We start from the raw sequence: 7493 nt of genomic DNA, 5'->3' as shown, positions 1-7493 counted from the left end.
AGGAAAAACTGAAGAACTATTAATTAAACAACTCAAGACCTGTGAAAAGAAAATGCAAGAACTCACTGACTCCATCAAAAGACCAAACTTGAGAATCATGGGCATCGAAGAAGGAGAAGAGGTGCAAGCGAAGGGAATGCGTAATATATTCAACAAAATAATAACGGAAAATTTCCCAAATCTAGAGAAAGATATTCCCATACAAATGCAAGAGGCCTCCAGGACACCAAACAGACCAGATCAAAATAGAACTACTCCACGACATATCATCATTAAAACAACAAGTTCAGAAACTAAGGAAAGAATATTGAAGGCTGTAAGAGAGAAAAAACAAGTAACATACAAAGGTAAACCCATCAAAATAACAGCAGACTTCTCAACAGAAACATTAAAAACAAGAAGAGCGTGGGGTGAGATCTTCCAGGCACTGAATGAAAATAACTTCAACCCCAGGATACTCTACCCAGCAAAGCTATCATTCAAAATAGATGGAGCAATAAAAGTCTTCCATGATAAGCAGAAACTAAAACAATATGTGACCACAAAGCCACCATTACAAAAGATTCTGCAAGGGATCCTGCACACAGAAAGTGACACCCAACTTAACCATGAAAAGGCAGGCAGCACCAAACCACAGGATAAGAAAAAGCAAGACAGTAGAGAGTAACATCAAGTTAGGTACACACAATCAAACCTTCAAACAACTAAGATAACTAAATGATAGGAATCACCACGTAACTATCAGTACTAACACTTAATGTTAATGGACTTAATTCACCCATCAAAAGACACCATTTGACAAAATGGATTAAAAAAGAAGATCCAACAATTTGTTGCTTACAGGAGACTCATCTCACTGACAGAAATAAGCATATGCTTAGGATGAAAGGCTGGAAGAAGATTTACCAAGCCAATGGCCCTCGAAAACAAGCAGGAATAGCAATACTTATCTCTGACAAAGTAGACTTCAAACCTACATTGATCAAACGAGATAAAGAAGGACATTCCATACTAATAAAAGGGGAAATAGACCAAAAGGAAATAATAATCATCAATCTGTACGCACCCAATGTCAACGCACCCAATTTCATCAAACATACCCTGAAAGACCTAAAAGCATATATAAACGCCAACACAGTGGTTGTGGGAGACTTTAACACTCCATTATCATCAATAGATAGGTCATCCAAACAAAAACTCAATAAAGAAATCCAAGATCTAAAATATGCAATAGATCAAGTGGACCTAGTAGATGTCTACAGAACATTTCATCCAACCTCTACACAATATACATTCTTCTCAGCAGCCCATGGAACCTTCTCCAAAATAGATCATATCCTAGGGCACAAAGCAAGCCTCAGCAAATATAAGAAAATAGAAATAATACCATGCATACTATCTGATCACAATGCAGTAAAAGTAGAACTCAACAACAAAAGTAAAGACAAAAAACATGCAAACAGCTGGAAACTAAATAACTCATTATTTAATGAAGAATGGATCATCGATGCAATAAAAGAGGAAATTAAAAAGTTCCTAGAAGTCAATGAAAATGAAAACACAACCTACCGGAACCTATGGGACACAGCTAAGGCAGTCTTGAGAGGAAAGTTTATAGCCATGAGTGCATATATTAAAAAGACTGTAAGATCCCAAATCAATGACCTAATGATACATCTCAAACTCCTAGAAAAACAAGAACAAGCAAATCCCAAAACAAATAGAAGGAGAGAAATAATAAAAATAAGAGCTGAAATCAACAAAATAGAAAACAAAAAAACCATACAAAGAATTAATGAAACAAAAAGTTGGTTCTTTGAAAAAATAAACAAGATCGATAGACCCCTGGCAAACCTGACTAAAATGAGGAGAGAAAAAACCCAAATTAGTAGAATTAGGAATGCAAAAGGGGAGATAACAACAAACACCATGGAAGTCCAGGAAATCATCAGAGACTACTTTGAGAACCTATATTCAAATAAATTTGAAAATCAAAAAGAAATGGACAGATTTCTAGATACATATGATCATCCAAAACTGAACCAAGAGGAAATTAATCACCTGAATAGACCTATAACACAAAATGAAATTGAAGCAGCAATCAAGAGTCTCCCCAAAAAGAAAAGTCCAGGACCTGATGGAGTCTCTGCTGAATTCTATCAGACCTTTAAAGAAGAACTGATACCAACCCTCCTTAAACTGTTCCATGAAATAGAAAGGGAAGGAAAACTGCCAAACACATTTTATGAAGCCAGTATTACACTTATCCCAAAACCAGGCAAAGACACCTCCAAAAAGGAGAACTATAGGCCAATCTCCTTAATGAACATTGATGCAAAACTCCTCAACAAAATAATGGCAAATCTAATTCAGCAACACATCAAAAAGATTATTCACCACGACCAGGTAGGCTTCATCCCAGGGATGCAGGTGTGGTTCAACATATGAAAATCAATAAACGTAATAAACCACATTAACAGAAGCAAAGACAAAAACCACTTGATCATCTCAATAGATGCAGAAAAAGCCTTTGATAAGATCCAACATCATTTCATGATAAAAGCTCTAAGAAAACTAGGAATAGAAGGAAAGTTCCTCAACATTATAAAAGCTATATGTGACAAACCTACAGCCAGCATTATACTTAACGGAGAAAAATTAAAACCATTCCCTCTAAAATCAGGAACCAGACAAGGATGCCCACTATCTCCACTCCTATTCAACATAGTACTGGAATTCCTAGCCAGAGCAATTAGGCAAGAAGAAGGAATAAAAGGAATACAAATAGGTAAAGAAACTGTCAAAATATCCCTATTTGCAGAAGACATGATCCTATACCTTAAAGACCCAAAAACCTCTACTCAGAAGCTTGTAGACATCATCAATAGCTATAGCAAGGTAGCAGGATATAAAATCAACATAGAAAAATCATTAGCATTTCTATACACTAACAATGAGCAAACTGAAAAAGAAAGTAAGAAAACAATTCCATTTACAATAGCCTCAAAAAAAATCAAATACCTAAGTGTAAACCTAACAAAAGATGTGAAAGACCTCTACAAGGAAAACTATACAATTCTGAAGAAAGAGATTGAGGAAGACTATAGAAAGTGGAGAGATCCCCCATGCTCATGGATTGGTAGAATCAACATAGTAAAAATGTCGATACTCCCCAAAGTAATCTACATGTTTAATGCAATTCCCATCAAAATTCCAATGACATTCATTAAAGAGATTGAAAAATCTACTGTGAAATTTATATGGAAACACAAGATTCCACGAATAGCCAAGGCAATACTCAGTCAAAAGAACAATGCAGGAGGTATCACAATACCTGACTTCAAACTATATTACAAAGCAATAACAATAAAAACAGCATGGTACTGGCACAAAAACAGACATGAAGACCAGTGGAACAGAATAGAGGATCCAGATATGAAGCCACACAACTATGAGCAACTTATCTTTGACAAAGGAGCTAAAAATATACGATGGAGAAATAGCAGCCTCTTCAACAAAAACTGCTGGGAAAACTGGTTAGCAGTCTGCAAAAAACTGAAACTAGATCCATGTATATCACCCTATACCAAGATTAACTCAAAATGGATCAAGGATCTTAATATCAGACCCCAAACTCTTAAGTTGATACAAGAAAGAGTAGGAAATACTCTGGAGTTAGTAGGTATAGATAAGAACTTTCTCAATGAAACCCCAGCAGCACAGCAACTAAGAGATAGCATAGATAAATGGGACCTCATAAAACTAAAAAGCTTCTGTTCATCAAAAGAAATGGTCTCTAAACTGAAGAGAACACCCACAGAGTGGGAGAAAATATTTGCCAATTATACATCAGACAAAGGACTGATAACCAGAATATACAGGGAACTTAAAAAACTAAATTCTCCCAAAACTAATGAACCAATAAAGAAATGGGCATGTGAACTAAACAGAACTTTCTCAAAAGAAGAAATTCAAATGGCCAGAAAACACATGAAAAAATGCTCACTATTTCTAGCAATAAAGGAAATGCAAATTAAAACCACGCTAAGATTCCACCTCACCCCTGTTAGAATAGCCATCATCAGCAACACCACCAACAACAGGTGTTGGCGAGGATGCGGGGAAAAAGGAACCCTCTTACATTATTGGTGGGAATGTAGACTAGTACAACCACTCTGGAAAAAAATTTGGAGGCTACTTAAAAAGCTGGACATCGATCTAACCATTTGATCCAGCAATACCACTCTTGGGGATATACCCAAAAGACTGTTACTCCAGAGGCACCTGCACATCCATGTTTATTGCGGCACTATTCACAATAGCCAAGTTATGGAAACAGCCAAGATGCCCCAGCACTGACGAATGGATTAAGAAAATGTGGTATCTATACACAATGGAATTTTATGCAGCCATGAAGAAGAACAAAATGTTATCATTCGCTGGTAAATGGATGGAATTGGAGAACATCATTCTGAGTGAGGTTAGCCTGGCCCAAAAGACCAAAAATCGTATGTTCTCCCTCATATGTGGACATTAGATCAAGGGCAAACACAACAAGGGGTTTGGACTATAAGCACATGATAAAAGCGAGAGCACACAAGGGAGGGGTGAGGATAGGTAAGACACCTAAAAAACTAGCTAGCATTTGTTGCCCTTAATGCAGAGAAACTAAAGCAGATACCTTAAAGCAACTGAGGCCAATAGGAAAAGGGGACCAGGAACTAGAGAAAAGGTTAGATCAAAAAGAATTAACCTAGAAGGTAACACCCACGCACAGGAAATCAATGTGAGTCAATGCCCTGTATAGCTATCCTTATCTCAACCAGCAAAACCCCTTGTTCCTTCCTATTATTGCTTATACTCTCTCTACAACAAAATTAGAGATAAGGGCAAAATAGTTTCTGCTGGGTATTGAGGTGGGGGAGCGGGAGGGGGTGGAGTGGGTGGTAAGGGAGGGGGTGGGGGCAGGGGGGAGAAATGAACCAAGCCTTGTATGCACATATGAATAATAAAAGAAAAATGAAAAAAAAAAATAGAATAAAGAATTGTACCCAGCCCGCCACCTTGCACAAAACAAGCGCTTGAGTTATATATGAAGGAAGGAAAAAATGTTTAAGAGAAATTTCTATCTCCATCCAATAAATATTGAATTGACCAAGAAAAAAAAAAATAAAAAAAAAATAAAAGAATCAATTGCTAGAACCAAGATCTCTCTACCTCCAAGATTGTTCTTTACTCATCATACAGCCTATATATAGGGCATGTCAATATTGACTTATTTTTATTATTACACTTAACATCTAGGTTTTGTTTACTTATTTGTTTTGTTTGTCTACAGGATCCACCTGCATTTTTCTAGTTAACGGCATTAAAAAATCACTCACTCTGTGCGGTTCGGGTAGGGTGAACACCATTTCTACCTCTGGCAGTAGTCAGGAGACCCAATCATTTTGTTTTGTGCCCCCTGGCTAAAAGAAGAGTTCCAAAGAATGGTGTAGAACTCAAGTCAGATGATTTTGACTAAATCATAGATTGCTATAGGAACTCTTAGGAAGGAAGTCCCCTTTAGACTGAAGCAGTATTAGTAACCAGGTGTTAGTTAGAACCTGTTTAGGTCAGCTACTTCAAGCTCAGTAATGAAGCCAACACAAAGCATACAGAGTGGAAAGAAAGAGATGAATATTAGGTAATATCCCTTAAATTTTGCAACTAGCCAAGCCTTGAGTAGACAATACTAGTTATAATGCTTTTGGCTACAAATAATAAAACATCTCATTAAAAGTGAGTATTTATTTACTTTCCCAACATAGTAAGGTGCATGAATAGTTTGTTCTAGCACTGATTTGGTAGAATGAATCAGGGGTCTTGGTCTCCACCTCTTGTCTAACCATTGCAGCATCATATCCTTATGCAGCTATATCCAAAGATGGGAAACACAAGTGGATTCTCCTCAAAACCACTTTCTTTTGGTTATGTAGAAAAGGGTTTTCCAAAAGTCTCAAGTTGACTTCTCCTTACATTCCATTGACCAAGATTAGGTCCTGTGCCTATGCCCTAGCTGCGTGGAGGCAGGAAAAGGCAGATCTGTCATAGTTCCGCCTCCACAGTGAGAGGCAGGCTCTTGCAGCCAGGAAAAATGTGATGGGGGGTTGATTATTAGCAGGATCTCCAACACTGATTTCCCTAGGATCTTCAGGTACATGAAGAAAAATAGCTCCCTTTTGTAGACCACTTTGAGTCAGGTTTCTGACCCTTGCAGCCAATCGTATATAATGTAATGTTTCCCTTTTAAAATTTGTATTTTTATTATAAATTATCAGAGAAATAATTAGTTAGGAATGTTCCTTTTTAAAATCAGGGTTTTATTTCCCTAGTTTCACTTAGGTTTACCCAAACATTCATGAATATTAAGTAGAGTCATTAATATACTTACTGAGAAAATAATTGACCCGTTATCTCACAAACCAGGCTTTGGTACAATTTCAAAATCAAATCAGCTAACATTTTGTAGGGTTCTTCATCTTTATCTTGTTTTCAACCTTTGAGATAAAAATAATTTTGAAGTTCAAGAGTAATATACTCTTTTATCCTCTACACATTCTCTAAATGCATGTCATTTCATTGCTCATTTTCTTTTTCTTCAAGAAAATTTTAAAGGAAGGCACAGAACAAAAAACTGCTCTCAACTGACTGGCAGAATTGGGACTCAGAAGTTTTCTTCTTAAAAAAAACTAGGCTATTTCCAATAAAAATAGTTCTTTAGTGAATTTTTCGTGACTAACTTTTAAAGACTTGAACCATTTGTAAATTAGATAATCTTTCTAGTTTTTTTTTCTAGATGATGTTGCTTTATTTTTTCAAAAGCCAAGACAGATGGCTTATTTATTTTTAAGTTTAATTATAGTTGGATGTGTGAGAAGCATACTTAATGTCTTTTGTGTAAATTTTCTCAAAACTTTGCACATAATTTTGTGAATACTAAATATTCTCAAATTTCATAATGGGTTCAGAGATTGGATATCAACAGGGCAGTTGTACTAATCTGGAATGAATAGTTATACAAAGTGAGCTTTTATTCCAATTATAATTTTATGGAGAATATCAAACTCTCTGAGTATAATTACAGCTTAGTGAATAAAAGTATACTCTGAGTAGGGAACTAAGGTAAATGCTAATTCTAATTGCATTATTGAGTTCTCCTGAGACAAATACTTTTTAAATTCTGGTATATTTCAAATCATTTGTTAATATAATTAAAGTTGACAATGCAATTGGTGCTTAAAATATGGAGAAGATGAAAATATTTAGAACCACTGGAAAATTTGGTGGGAAAAAACCAAAACCAATCTGACCATTTCTCAGGGTTTCTCAACCTTGGCACCTTTGACAATTTAAGCCAGATTATCCTTTGCTGAGGGGTCTGTACTGCAACATCCATGGCCTCTTTTTACTAGAGGCCAGTAGTGCCTTCCTCCAGTGTAGCAACCAAAAAT

The sequence above is a fragment of the Castor canadensis genome, chromosome 7, assembly GCF_047511655.1.
Source record: "Castor canadensis chromosome 7, mCasCan1.hap1v2, whole genome shotgun sequence".
In the NCBI taxonomy this organism is placed as follows: Eukaryota; Metazoa; Chordata; class Mammalia; order Rodentia; family Castoridae; genus Castor; species Castor canadensis.
Note: the sequence above shows the minus strand (reverse complement) of the source record.